The sequence below is a fragment of the Salvelinus alpinus genome, chromosome 13 (assembly GCF_045679555.1).
Source record: "Salvelinus alpinus chromosome 13, SLU_Salpinus.1, whole genome shotgun sequence".
Classification (NCBI taxonomy): domain Eukaryota; kingdom Metazoa; phylum Chordata; class Actinopteri; order Salmoniformes; family Salmonidae; genus Salvelinus; species Salvelinus alpinus.
In genome coordinates, this window is record NC_092098.1 from 47979895 (window position 1) to 47995912 (window position 16018).

Genomic DNA, 16018 nt, shown 5'->3' on the forward strand with positions numbered 1-16018 from the left:
CCTGAAGCGCTGTCTTAGGCATCTCACAGTACGGACATTGCAATTTATTGCCCTGGCCACATCTGCAGGCCTCATGCCTCCTTGCAGCATGCCTAAGGCACGTTCACGCAGATGAGCAGGGAACCTGGGCATTTTTCTTTGGTGTTTTTCAGAGGCAGTAGAAAGGCCTCTATAGTGTCCTAAGTTTTCATAACTGTGACCTTCATTTCCTATCGTCTGTAAGCTGTTAGTGTCTTAACGACAGTTCCACAGGTGCATGTTCATTAATTGTGGGAAACAGTGCATGGGAAACAGGGTTTAAACCCTTTACAATGGAGATCTGTGAAGTTATTTGGATTTTTACGAATTATCTTTGAAAGATCGGGTCCTGTAAAAGGGACGTTTCTTTTTTTATAATGCAGTGTGCCAGTATTGACCAATGTATGTGGCACAAGGGACACTTGTTTGTTAATGTGGGGATAGTAATTATTGCCTGTAAAGTGATTGGTCAGAAGCACATCTTCCTGCCCACCAAATCAGTTATCCTATACAACAGGTATTCCGTTGGGGGGTACGCCAAATAAAAATGTAAAATGTAAAATGTAAAAAAAATTATATATATATTTTTTTCTCCAATTTTTATTTGGTGTAACCCCAACGGCATTGCGTTTTCTTCACATTTTCAAACAGTCAAACAGTTATATTTTCCAACGGGGCTATACATTTGGGTGAGTTTTTTTCTCTCGCCTGAGTAGCCTCGTTTCACTGCCAAAAATAAAATGAAACCATCTAGTTGTAACGGTGTTCCTCTCTCTCTTCATACGAAGAGGAGGAGTAGTGATTCGACCAAGGCGCAGCGGGTTGTGAATACATACTGATTTATTAAAGCAAACGAACACTGACACGAACTATACTTGAAATGATTACAAAATAACAAACGACGTAGACGAAACCTGAACATGGAACTTACATAACTACACGCAGAACTCACGAACAGGAACAGACTACATAAATGAACGAACAACCAAAACAGTCCCGTGTGGTGCGCAGACACAGACACGGAAGACAATCACCCACCAACAAACAGTGAGAACAACCTACCTTAATATGACTCTCAATCAGAGGAAACGTCAAACACCTGCCTCTAATTGAGAGCCATACCAGGCAACCCAAAACCAACATAGAAACAGAAAACATAGACTGCCCACCCAAAACTCACGCCCTGACCATCAAACACATACAAAACAACAGAAAATAGGTCAGGAACGTGACAGAACCCCCCCCTCAAGGTGCGAACTCCGGGCGCACCACCAAAAGTCTAGGGGAGGGTCTGGGTGGGCGTCTGACCACGGTGGTGGCTCAGGCTCTGGGCGAGGTCCCCATCCCCTCTTAGTCACTACCCGCTTTCGTAGCCTCCTCAAAATGACCACCCTCCATATAACCCCACCTAAATTAAGGGGCATCACCAGGATGAGGGGCAACACCAGAATGGGGGGCAACACCAGACTGGCTGGCGGATCCTGGCTGGCGGAAGGCTCTGGCGGATCCTGGCTGGCTGGCGGATCCTGGCTGGCTGGCGGGTCCTGGCAGGTATGGCTGGATGACGGTTCTGGCCGGTCATGGCTGGACGGCTCTGGTTGGTCCTGGCTGGACGGCTCTGGCTGGTCCTGGCTGGCTGGCTCTGGCAGCTCCTGGCTGGACGGCTCTGGCTGGTCATGGCTCGCTGACGGCTCTGGACGCTCATGGCTGGCTGACGGCTCTGGACGCTCATGGCTCACTGGCGGTTCTGGACGCTCATGGCTCACTGGCGGCTCTGGCAGATCCTGTCTGGTTGTCGGCTCTGGCAGATCCTGTCTGGTTGGCGGCTCTGGCAGATCCTGTCTGGTTGGCGGCTCTGGCAGATCCTGTCTGACGCATGGCTCTAGCGGCTCCTGACTGACTATCGGCTCTGACGGCTCGGGACAGACGGGCGGCTCTAATGGCTCGGGACAGACGGATGGCTCAGACGGCACTGGGCAGACGGATGGCTCAGATGGCGCTGGGGAGACGGATGGCTCAGATGGCGCTGCGGAGACGGATGGCTCAGATGGCGCTGCGGAGACGGATGGCGCTGCGGAGACGGATGGCTCAGATGGCGCTGCGGAGACGGATGGCTCTGGCTGATCCTGTCTGGCGGAAGGCTTTGGCTGCTCCTGTCTGGCGGAAGGCTCTGGCTGCTCCTGTCTGGCGGAAGGCTCTGGCTGCTCCTGTCTGGCGGAAGGCTCTAGCGGCTCCTGTCTGGCGGAAGGCTCTGTAGGCTCATGGCAGACGGGCGGCTTTGCAGGCTCATGGCAGACGGGCGGCTTTGAAGGCTCAATACAGACGGGCAGTTCATGCGGCGCTTGGCAGACGGACAGTTCAGGCGCCGTTGGGCAGACGGCGGACTCTGGCCGGCTGAGACGCACTGTAGGCCTGGTACGTGGTGCCGGAACTGGAGGCACCGGACTGGAGACACGCACCTCAAGCCTAGTGCGGGGAGCAGGGACAGGGCACACTGGACTCTCAAAACGTACTCTTTGCCTGGTGCGTGATACCGGAACTGGAGGTACCGGGCTGAGGGCACGCACATCAGGACTAGTACGGGGAGAAGGAACAGTATGTACAGGGCTCTGGAGACGCACAGGTGGCTTAGTGCGTGGTGCCGGAACTGGAGGCACCGAACTGGATACACGCACTACAGGAAGAGTGCGTGGAGGAGGAACAGGGCTCTGGAAACGCACTGGAAGCCTGGTGCGTGGTGTAGGCACTGTTGGTACTAGGCTGGGGCGGGGAGGTGGCGCCGGAAATACCGGACCGTGCAGGCGTACTGGCTCTCTTGAGCACTGAGCCTGCCCAACCTTACCTGGTTGAATGGTCCCCGTCGCCCTGCCAGTGCGGCGAGGTGGAATAGCCCGCACTGGGTTATGCAGGCGAACCGGGGACACCATGCGTAAGGTTGGTGCCATGTAAGCCGGCCCGAGGAGACGCACTGGAGACCAGACGCATTGAGCCGGCTTCATGGCACCTGGCTCAATGCCCAATCTAGCCCTACCAGTGCGGGGAGGTGGAATAACCCGCACCGGCCTATGAACACGTACAGGAGACACCGTGCGCTCTACTGCGTAACACGGTGTCTGCCCGTACTCCCGCTCTCCACGGTAAGCCTGGGAAGTGGGTGCAGGTCTCCTACCTGCCCTTGGCCCACTACCTCTTAGCCCCCCCCCAAGACATTTTTGGGAAGTACTCACGGGCTTTTCGGGCTTCCGTGCTAGACGAGTCCCCTCATAACGCCGGTTCCTCTCTCCGGTTGCCTCTGCTCTCCTCAGTGCCTCCAGCTGTTCCCATGGGAGGCGATCCCTTCCAGCCAGGATCTCCTCCCATGTGTAGCAACCTTTACCGTCCAAAACATCCCCCCATGTCCATTCCTCCTTCTTGCGTTGTCCCTTCCTCCCGTTACACCGCTGCTTGATCTTTTGTTGGTGGGTGATTCTGTAACGGTGTTCCTCTTTCTCTTCATACGAAGAGGAGGAGTAGTGATTCGACCAAGGCGCAGCGGGTTGTGAATACATACTGATTTATTAAAGCAAACGAACACTGACACGAACTATACTTGAAATGATTACAAAATAACAAACGACGTAGACGAAACCTGAACATGGAACTTACATAACTACACGCAGAACTCACGAACAGGAACAGACTACATAAATGAACGAACAACCAAAACAGTCCCGTGTGGTGCACAGACACGGAAGACAATCACCCACCAACAAACAGTGAGAACAACCTACCTTAATATGACTCTCAATCAGAGGAAACGTCAAACACCTGCCTCTAATTGAGAGCCATACCAGGCAACCCAAAACCAACATAGAAACAGAAAACATAGACTGCCCACCCAAAACTCACGCCCTGACCATCAAACACATACAAAACAACAGAAAATAGGTCAGGAACGTGACACTAGTGTTCAGCGATAACAAAACAATGTCAAATACAGGTAGCCTAGTCAAATAATTAACATCCAGTCACATTAACCGTTACTCTCTCGCGGGAATTCCACTAACGGTCTGTTTGTAGCAAAACGTAGCTACTGCTCATTCCGTTTGCTCGAAAATGGATACATGGTTAAAAAAAGTAAGGCCCACGTCCATAGAGACACATACCAGCTCTACTGGTAGTACTGCTACTACCAGCAGTACTACAGCTGCAACTGTCGACGGCACAAGTTCTGCTTCCACGAGTACATCCAATACCAGCATCAGTAATTCTACATTTGTTGTTAGCATAGCTAGCATGGACACTGACAGTTGTGAATCTGATGCAGCCGAAGAGCTACTGCCCACTTACCCAGGAAAGCACCGAACAACAGGCAGGGACGTTGCACCATCGAAGAGGCACACATATGATAAGAACTACTTTAATTTGGTGTTCACTTATATTTGGAGTAGTGCCTTCCTCAGCCTCAGCCACTCAAAAAACTCCTGTAGCTTATTTTTCAAATTGGCATGTTTTGTTTTTGTCTGCGCAAGAGTGAAGGTTTCATTGAGTTGTGACACAGTACTTTTGCACATATGTGCACATTTGAGTAGTAAGACATGTATTAAAGCTACAGATACCGTTAATAAGAAGGGGCTAGAAGAGTCTTATATGGTGAGCTACCGAGTGGCTAGGACAGGCAAGCCCCATACTATTGTGGAGGACTTAATTCTTCCTGCTGCCGTGGGTATGGCTGGGACAATGCTTGGGGAAAAGGCCCAAAAAACTATACAGACAATGTCTTCATCAAACAACACTATTTCACGACGCATCAGTGACATGGCAGGAGATGTTTTGAAATGATTACTGCTTCGCATACAAGCCAGTGAATTATATGCGTTACAGCTGGATGAGTCAACAGAAGTGGCAGGCCTGGCACAGCTCCTGGTATATGTACGTTACGTTTATGGGGGGGTCAATTAAGGAAGACATCCTCTTCTGCAAACCACTGGAAACCACAGGACAACAGGAGAGGATATTTTTTAAGTACTGGACAGCTTTGTGACATCAAATGGACTTTGGTGGTCAAAATGTGTTGGTATCTGTACTGATGGCACAAAAGCCATGACAGGGAGACATAGTGGAGTGGTAACTCGCATGCAAGCAGTTGCTCCCGACACCACTTGGGTACACTGCAGCATCCACCGAGAGGCTCTTGCTGAAAAGGGAATGCCTGACAGCTTGAAAGACGTTTTGGACACTACAATGAAAATGGTTAACTTTGTTAAAGCAAGGCCCCTGAACTCTCGTGTATTTTCTGCACTATGCAATGATATGGGTAGTGACCATGTAACAGTTTTGCAACATACAGAAATGCTCTGGTTATCAAGGGGGAAATTATTGACTGTAATGAATACGAGACAGAGAGCTGGTTTTAAGCGCAGGGCGCAGCAGGAGGAGGCAGGTAGCTGGGTCCAGGGGCAGGCAGAAGTTTATAGATGGGGTCCAAAGGCAACAGCACAGGCAGGGAAAAGGCTAGTAACGTAGTCCGGGAGATCAGGCAAGAGGTTGATGATGGTGCACAGGTCTTTCCATCATTGTAGGATTTTTTGTGTGCAAATGAACTCAAGTTTACGGACAATGTCAAATGTGATATAGCGAAGCACCTGGGTGAGTTGGGTGCGCAATTACGCAGGTACTTTCCCAAAACGGATGACACAAACAACTGGATTCATTATCCCTTTCATGCCCTGCCTCCAGTCTACTTACCGATATCTGAACAAGAGAGCCTCATCGAAATTGCAACAAGCGGTTCTGTGGAAATGTAATTGAATCAGAAGCCACTGCCAGATTTCTGTATTGGGCTGCGCACAGAGTATCCTGCCTTGGCAAATCGCTCTGTTAAGACACCAATGCTCTTTGCAACCACGTACCTATGTGAGTGTCGATTCTCAGCCCTCACTAGCATGAAAACTAAATACAGGCACAGACTGCGTGTGAAAAATGACATCTACAGACGACATCTTCGTATTCCCTGCAATTCTTCGGCTGTTAATTCCTGAAGACCAAAAACCTTTCATCCACACCTTTTTTAGACTTCTTGTTTGTTTGGGCAGTGCAATTAATCACATCTGCAATAAATGCCACAAAATCCACATTCTTTCCAATCAAGGTATCAGTATCCCTCAACTTTTGAGCGAAATTCTGAACCGGCTGCGGGTCATCCACTGCCATAGCTTTCTCATCTCCACTTGCTGTGTGAAACGTTTGTAACAGGTGTCTTTCAGTGCCAGGTGTCTGTAATTGCCAATTAAGAGAATGGCTTTTGGTATAAAAGCTGTGTGTGGTCTCTCATTCAGGAGATGTAGTGTTGAAGACTGGCGGGCCATGGGAAGATGGCCCACATGGCTCGGCTCAGCTCAAATTCACAGAACTGCGATTGTACGTTTTGTGCCCATGCCAAGAGTTTTGCCCTTATCCATCTGTACCTGCTCTCTTTCTCCCATGGCACTCCTTCCAAGGTATGTGTTTTAGGGTTGTAATTATTGTATTGCTTTGGCCAGAAAATCTGAAACATAGTATCATTGTGATATTTACTGGAATATTACCTGAAGCTGTAACGAAATAACCATGTTTATCAACAGACAATCTTCAGATTGCTAGGTGTTTGATGTTGTGGAGACCGATGTGCCCAAGAACAAGCTTGCATTGAGTTTCTGAACTAATAAAATATAAATTTTCGTATTATTTCTGGCGTGATTATTCCCGTGCTTCAGTCCTTGATGTAAAGAACCTGTGATTTTTTTTGTTTATCCCTGAGGACCTTGCGTATAAAAAAAAAGTGGCTTATTGGCTACAGGAATGGTTATTTATGTGTAAATCCCCCATATTACATGTTCATGGAGGACTAGGTCTCATGGTTACAAACTTCGCTTTTGAATCTGAGTTTCTCATGGTTACTTACTGTAACTGCCTTGAGTAATTGAGGTCAATGGTCCTGTAGTAGCCTACAGTAGGAAGTCATAACATGAAAAGGGTTCTAGAGCTTAGAAACACGTCTTCTACTGATAAAACATTGCATATGGATGATGTTTCTGACAGATGTTATTGCCATTAGATCCATAGCTGGTGATGCTTAGCAGCTGCTTTGTAAATGAAGTTTTCTCAGCGGAATTAGGAATGTGTTGAATCAAAGTTAGTAATGGAAGTGAAACTTATTTGACGTCTATTTAAAATCATCCACATTTTCCATATCAATTCTTCAACTTTAAGTGCTAGCTCTCTAAATGTTGTTATTCAGGATTGTAAAATATTTGTCTAACAAACTATCCTCTCCCTACCTATCTTTTGCACAGAGCGGTGGTGTTGACTGGAAGGAAATGACTGTTTACTGCCTGGCACACTCCGGAATTATCAGAGGTCATTCATAACAGAGACGATGCTTGGGTCAAGACCAGGAACCCAGGCGTGGGCTCAGACTGGCAAGCTATTAAGCAACTGAGGTATCATTGTGTAAGACGAATCAGAAAGGCTAAATCTGATTATGATGTAACCGTTCTTTAAATTCTGTCAGCTGTCAAATCCCTGAAGGGTTCATCACAGGATTGGTTAACTCTTGAGGTTCCTAGTATCTACAGCAAGCTAGGTAAATTTGATTTTAGTTTTAATGCACCGTATTGCTGGAACAAAACTCTAAATACATTTCATCATGATGTTCTGGTGCCGTTAGGCAATTGAAAGTATTGATTGGGGACTTATTTGTGGAGGAATGTAACTGTTTTTCTGGGTGATTTGAGATGCTGTATTTGTGCTTTCCATTACTGCATTTTAGTGTGGAGCATTTGTTTAAGAGACTTAGGTCTAAAAATAAATCTCTCGTCTCTATAGATAGGATAGTGCAGGTATTTTATTATAGCTAACCTGACTTCACCTGCGTCATGGCAACAGACCCATACAGCATACACTGTACATTCACCTTAGCCTCGGCCGGATTTGAACCCTGCAAAACAACCTGAAACACAAATGAAAGTTAGTGTAGTTGGACATGAACCAACATTCCCCACAACCTTCATGTAAACACTTAGCATGAACATCGAACATTTCTACTGACCAACTGTTGACGGAAGTGCCCTCCTGACGTACTATATCCAGGACGGCGGCTTAACAAGCCAGTGTTAAACCCTGATAGCCTTTCAATGAAGAGCCGGATTCAAAATCAGCAACATCCGTGTCACTTGTCTACGATGTGTTAAAAGCTTGTTTTCATCACCATGTGGTCCATTACTGCGTTTGTTTTTCTGGGCTGGTGGTTTTTCTTGTTTTGTCAAATGGATACAAGAGTGTCATCTTCCTACAGGCCATATTCATATTATTTGAATAATGAAAGCAAAAGATGTGAAAGGGGATGTTTGGAGGCAGTTGTTTACCTGGTTAGCTTTGATGATTATAGGATAGAGATGGACTACTGAGTATCTACCAAGAAAATAACTAAACCTATATTGATCCAAATATACCTTTTGTGAAAAACAAATCCAAAGCAGTTCTGGAAGTTATAAAGATTCTCCGTGACTTGGATGATGGCGCCGGAGGGGATGGCTGCCATCTTATCGGCTTTTAACCAATCATGCTATTTTGTTTTTTTGCGTTCTTAACTTGTTTTGTACATAATGTTGCTGCTACCGTTTCTTATGACTGAAAAGAGCTTCTGGACATCAGAACTGGGATTACTCACCTCAAAATTAGACGAAGAGTTTTTCTTCAATGAGTCGGATGGGAGGGAGATATTACAGACACCAGGCCTAGATTCCCATCATTCGCTGGAGAAGGAAACAGATTTTGCGGAAAAAGTTCAGGGTGCCTTGTGAGGATCAGGCGACGAGTGGCTAATCTGCCTTTGCCTTCCTGCCCTGCTAGCTAACGTTCAATTGTTGGAAAATAAATGTGACGAACTGAAAGCACATATCCTACCAACGGGACATTAAAAACTGTAATATCTTATGTTTCACCGAGTCGTGGTTGAACAGCGACATTAAGAACATACAGCTGGTGGGTTAAACACACCATCGGCAGAACAGCAGCCTCTGGTAAGACACGGGGCGGGGGCCTATGCATATATGTAAACAACAGCTGGTGCACGATATGTAAGGAAGTCTCAAGGTTTTGCTCACCTGAGGTAGAGTATCTCATGATAAGCTGTAGAGCTCACTCTCTACCTAAAGTTTTAATCTGTATTTTTCGTAGCTGTCTACATACCACCACAGACCGATGCTGGCACTAAAACCACGCTCAATGAGCTGTATACCGCCATAAGGAAAACGCTCATCCAGAGATGGTGCTCCTAGTAGCCGGGGACTTTAATGCAGTGAAACTTAAATCAATCAGATTTCTATTATCAGCATGTTAAATGTGCAACCAGAAGGAAAAATATTCTAGACCACCTTTACTCCACACACAGAGACGCGTACAAAGCTCTCCCTCGCCCTCCTTTTGGCAAATCTGACCATAATTCTATCCTCCTGTTTACAAGCTAAAATTCAAGCAGGAAGCACCAGTAACTTGGTCTATAAAAAAATGGTCAGATGAAGCAGATACTACAGGACTGTTTTGCTAGCACAGACTGGAATATGTTCTGGGATTATTCCGATGGGATTGAGGAGTACACCACAGTCACTGGCTTTATCATTAAGTCGAATCAAATCAAAGTTTATTTGTCACGTGCGCCGAATACAACAGGTGTAGACCTTACAGTGAAATGCTTACTTACAGGCTCTAACCAATAGTGCAAAAATGTATTAGGTGAACAATAGGTAGAAATAAAACAACAGTAAAAAGACAGGCTATAAAAGTAGCGAGGCTACATGCAGACACCGGTTAGTCAGGCTGATTGAGGTAGTATGTAGATATGGTTAAAGTGACTATGCATATATGATGAGCAGAGTAGCAGTAGCGTAAAACAGGGGGTTGGCAGGTGGTGGGTGGGACACAATGCAGATAGCCCGGTTAGCCAATGTGCGGGAGCACTGGTTGGTCGGCGCAATTGAGGTAGTATGTACATGAATGTATAGTTAAAGTGACTATGCATATATGATAAACAGAGAGTAGCAGCAGCGTAAAAAAAGAGGGATTGGAGGAGGCACACAATGCAAATAGTCCGGGTAGCCATTTCAGGAGTCTTATGGCTTGGGGGTAAAAACTGAGAAACCTTTTTGTCCTAGACTTGGCACTCCGGTACCGGTTGCCATGCGGTAGTAGAGAGAACAGTCTATGACTGGGGTGGCTGGGGTCTTTGACAATTTTTAGGACCTTCCTCTGACACCACCTGGTATAGAGGTCCTGGATGGCAGGCAGCTTAGCCCCAGTGATGTACTGGGCCGTATGCACTACCCTCTGTAGTGCCTTGCGGTCGGAGGCCGAGCAATTGGCGTACCAGGCAGTGATGCAACCAGTCAGGATGCTCTCGATGTTGCAGCTGTAGAACATTTTGAGGATCTCAGGACCCATGCCAAATCGTTTTAGTTTCCTGAGGGGGAATAGGCTTTGTCGTGCCCTCTTCACGACTGTCTTGGTGTGTTTGGACCATTCTAGTTGTTGTTGATGTGGACGTTGTCCCCACAGTGAAAGTATGTACCCCAACCAGAAGCCATGGATTACAGGCAACATTCGCACTGAAGGGTAGAGCTGTCGCTTTCAAGGAGCGGGACTCTAACCAGGAAGCTAATAAGAAATCCCGCTATGCCCTCCGGTAACCTGCCTAAATGACTACCGATGCGTAGCACTCACGTCTGTAGCCATGTCATGCTTCAAAAGGCTGGTCATGGCTCACATCAACACCATCATCCCAGAAACCCTAGACCCACTCCAATTTGCATACCGCACCAACAGATCCACAGATGATGCAGTCTCTATTGCACTCCACACTGCCCTTTCCCACCTGGACAAAAGGAACACCTATGTGAGAATGCTATTCATTGACTACAGCTCAGCGTTCAACACCATAGTGCCCACAAAGCTCATCACTAAGCTAAGGACCCTGGGACTAAACACCTCCCTCTGCAACTGGATCCTGGACTTCCTGACAGGCTGCCCTCGGGTGGTAAGGGTAGGAAACAACACATCCGCCACGCTTATCCTCAACACGGGGGCCCCTCACGGGTGTGTGCTCAGTCCCCTCCTGTACTCCCTATTCACTCATGACTGCACGACCAGGAATGACTCCAACACCATCATCAAGTTTGCAGATGACACAACAGTGGTAGGCCTGATCACCGACAACAAATGAGACTGTCTATAGGGAGGAGGTCAGAGACCTGGCCGTGTGGTGCAAGGACAACAACCTCTCCCTCAATGTGATCAAGACAAAGGATATTGTGGACTAAAAGGAAAAGGAGGACCGAGCACGCCCCCATTCTCATCGATGGGGCTGCAGTGGAGCAGGTTGAGAGCCTCAAGTTCCTTGGCGTCCACATCACCAACAAGCACACCAAGACAGTCGTGAAGAGGGTACAACAAAAACTATTCCTACTCAGGAGACTGAAAAGATTTGGCATGGGTCCTCAGATCATCAAAAGGTTCTACAGCTGCACCATCGAGAGCATCCTGACTGCCTGGTATGGCAACTGCTTGGCCTCTGACTGCAAGGCACTACAGAGGGTAGTACGAACGGCCCAGTACATCACTGGGGCCAAGCTTCCTGCCATCCAGGACATCTATACCAGGCGGTGTCAGAGGAAGGCCCTAAAAATGATCAAAGACTCCAGCCACCCTAGTCATAGACTGTTCTCTCTGCTACGGCACTGCAAGCGGTACCGGAGCGCCAAGTCTAGGTCCAAGAGGCTTCTAAACAGCTTCAGCCCCCAAGCCATAAGACTCCTGAACAGGCCCGCTATTGTTTTTACTGCTGCTATTTCATTATTTAATTTATTTCTTTTTGGGGGAGTGTTTTTGTATTTTCTTGGTTAAGGGCTTGTAAGTAACCATTTCACTAAGGTCTACACCTGTTGTATTCGGCACGTGACAAATATGATTTGATTTGATTTGACTTGACTTTCATTGAAGGCTCTGTCTTTGAACTTATCCTCCATCCTTTCTATGTAAAAGTCATTCGGATCAAATCTGTCCTGAAATGGTTATCTGGAAGGAGCAAGTCCATCATTTCATTTTGTTAAGTGGACCAGTCTTCCTGATTGCCTTGGAGCACAGAAGGCTTTTATCTATAATTGACTGGAGTGCGTCTGACTATTTTCATCACTTCATCGCTTTTGAAACCATGTCTCCACTGTACCAATAAGAAATGAATCAGGTGGGAGTGAATGTTCACTTCCTTCCATGGGGACAAAGCAGATCTATGTCCATCACTGCTACTGTGGAGACGGAGTGGTCTGAACAGGATTTCCTCACTCGCATCGTTTCCCTCATCTCGCCACATACAACCTTTAAAGTTAGTCTGCGATTTAGTTTTTCAACAAAACGGCAGCATAGCCACTTGTTTTCGTATACAGCTGACAGATGGGGAAATGTAACCTAATATGCTCTAAATGCAAGGACTTACAGTTCAAGATAAGTGTGTAGATATTTTTTTACCCCCCTTTTCTCCCCAATTTCGATCTTGTCTCATTGCTGCCAAACCCTCCGCTGGCCGAACCCTCCGCTGGCCGAACCCTCCGCTGGCCAAACCCTCCGCTGGCCAAACCCTCCGCTAACCCGGACAACGCTGGAACAATTGTGCACTGCCCTATGGGACTCCAGATCACGGCCGGTTGTGATACAGCCTGAGATCGAACCCAGGTATGTAGTGACACCTCTAGCACTGCGAGGAAGTGCATTAGACCGCTGTGCCACTCGGAAGGCCCTCACAAGATAGCTTCGTGTTATTGTTGTTTTAACATTAGAGGGAAAAGACCTTATGTAACAAGCTGTTTGGAGGGTTCAGAGTGGAGCATTCAATTTCTATATTCAATTATGAGGAGAAGGAAGGCTAGACTGAGGCAGCTCATAAAGTGACTTTATTCTCTAGAAGTAACTACCATCTCAATCAGACAGACAGGAATTTATAGACACTCATCAGGCATTACTAATCAACTCCAATTTCCGTAATCGGTTTCCGTTGCAAGACAGAATGAATACACCCCTGAATACACCCCTGGATCCCAGACTGCACCTTTAAACATGTAGCCAGATCAAAAACACAAGGTTCATTAACCCGTTGTCCCCTTGGTCACCTCATTGAGCATGGGTAATAAGGAAACTCTTAGTTCCTAGGATCTCAACACACAAGCATTTCCTAATAAAAGCCAATTTATGCTTGCTCCAAATATACGGCGGCTTGCAGAGGCCAAATCGATCTCCGTACCACATCGCCGTGCGACTCCCAAATTGTATAACAATGCAGTGGGCTCTGTATAGCTCCGCCATGACATGATTGGTTGACGGTAAGTGGGGGAGAGAGGTCCTGTATAAACACAAAGTAACTTCCTTGACAACTTCCTTCACAACCGCTCTGTTCTGCGAGACGCAAGAAGTATGAATGCCCTGACTTCTGCGGCGGCTGCATCGCAGTAAATGCTGTACGGCCACAGTAGACAATGGATTTGCCATACAAAGCCTTTAATACTTACTGCTCAACTCAAATGTTCTACTCAGTACAAACATTTTTGATCCTTTGAATGAAACAATTTCCAGATGCTATGTACTGTATGCATGCATGGGATATCCAGGACCACCCCCCCCCCCAACCAGTGGTGGTTGGTGCTCTTTAGGATGAGGGAGGATTATATATATTTTTAATGAGCGTGGCCTTATTTCTATTACAGCATATTGGATGACTATCATTCATATTCCATTCACCCAGTTCAATGTAACATTGATAGGGTTAGGCTACTATGTTCCCTATACCCATCATGAGGTTACTACAATCTAGCCTATGAATTAAAGTTTTACAATGTAGGTCGAGACAAATTTGAGTAATCAAGGTGACACAGTAACACATTCATTACCGCCTACACTACACTCTTGCCTGCATCTAGCTGATCTAGGGTGTAATCATTAGTCCAACAGTTGCAAAACAGTTTTTCTATTGGACAAATTCACGTATGGTCATCTCCGTTTCGTTCCAGTATCTTCCGTTTATGAAATGTTTTTCAACAGAATCGGAAGAATGAATACACCCCTGATCACACGCAAACACAGTTCACTTTCATAGCAGCCACATGCAAATAGCATGATCATTTGCTCTTTGTATAATTCCTTCACGCATCTACGTGCTCTTCTCCTCTCACCTTTTCCCTTGTGGATGTCAGTGCACAACACATCAGCTGTCTGTGACCAGGCGAAAAACCTTTCCAAGCCTAACCTTCATATCAGAACCGCTAACCGCTACACACAGCCTATATCGTTGTCACCATATTAGCTAACGTCAGTCAACATAGCTACGAGAACTAACTCGTTACAGTAGTAAAACAGCTACAATCATGCAGTACAGTCAGCAAGCAGTTTAGCAGTTACACTGGTGGGCCCCGGTGGCAATAAATTAATAAAACCAAAAACTTATCTTGGCTTGGAAGAGTTCCAGTGTTGCATAGCCATCTAGCTAACATAGCATCTTTCTCTGTTTGAGCCGGGTCTTTCTCTGTTTGAGCCGGGTCTTTAAGTAGGCTAAACTAGCTAGCTGTCTTCGCTAGCTAAGTGAAAATAAAAGGGGGAAAAATACAACAAATTATAGCTAGCTCTTTCTCTTGCTCTCTGTCTTGCTTTTCTTTCATTTTGAAGGAATTAATCTGTTAGCTATTATATTTCTCTGAGTCAACTACTCACCACCTTTTTATGCACTGCAGTGCTAGCTAGCTGTAGCTTATGATTTTAGTACTAGATTAATTCTCTGATCCTTTGATTGGATGGACATGTCAGTTCATGCTGCAGGAGCTCTGATAGGTTGGAGGACGTCCTCCGGAAGTTGGCATAATTGCTGTTTAAGTCTATGGAACGGGGTGAGAACCATGAGCCTCCTAGGGTTTGTATTGAAGTCAATGTACGCAGAGGAGGACGGAAACTAGCTGTCCTCCGTGCTACCCTTCAGAGTGCTGTTGAGGCTAATGTAGACCTTCATTGCAAAACAGTGTGTTTTAAACTATTTTATTTGGTGACGTGAATATATTTAGTATGGTTTTATGTAAAAATAATAACTTTCATTATTTTTATTTGAGTGAAATTCACTGAGGAGGTTGGTCTTCCCCTTCCTCCTCTGAGGAGACTCCCCTGCCACCCACCCTCCTATAGTATGAGATGTATGCCTGAGAACAGGCAGGCTCTCCCTCTCTCCCTCAGCAGGAACCAGGGTTAAGCTGCACCACTTCCCCTGGACAATAACAGTCCCTCCACGTCTCATCACTCTGACCTTACACGGAGGTCGTGGCCAAATTGGCATACTCTTCACTATATAATGTCCTACTTTGACCAGGGCCCATAGGGTTCTGATCAAAAGAAATGTACTGTGTAGGGAATAGGGTTCCATTTGGAACCAGCCGACAGTCTATCAGAGTGCATGTGCCCTGCTGTCTGCTGGGTGTCTCCTTCCTGTGGAAAGGACCACAGTAAACCCTTTCATTTCCTCTTTGTCGCCTAATGAACCTTTCCAGGAGCTGCTGCTAATGTGCAACACTGGTGGAGTTGTTTTGAGAATCGGGATGAAGCGTTAGCCTCATTGTTACACTGGATGTTGTAGATGTGTCTCCTGGGTTAGATCAGAGAGCTCATGCCACTTGGCTCTTTGTCACAGAAAGTTCTCTCATAGGCAGGATGCAGTTATAGAGCTACTGGGATACAGATGTGCAGATACTGCAAAAACTGTGCTATCACTTCACGTGAAACTATCTGGGGCGACATTTACAGTAAACTGTACTGTATCTGGGGTGATATTTACAGTAAAGGCAGGTTATTGTAGTACTACATAAATAAGTGAATGCACTGTTTGTGTTGTCAACAAAGTGGTTGACACAATCTATGCGTTTTTGCATATGACGTATATGAAGTGCTTATGTTCAATTGCATG

The 16018-nt window shown here is 46.4% G+C and overlaps 1 long non-coding RNA gene across 1 annotated transcript; it reads left to right on the forward strand.

Annotated features, from left to right (window-relative positions):
* Positions 1 to 6334: 6334 nt before the first annotated feature.
* Positions 6335 to 6723, forward strand: LOC139537817 (uncharacterized). The gene is made up of 2 exons (XR_011667606.1): positions 6335 to 6497; positions 6621 to 6723. It is a non-coding gene; the product is annotated as an uncharacterized lncRNA (long non-coding RNA).
* The last annotated feature ends 9295 nt before the right edge of the window (positions 6724 to 16018 follow it).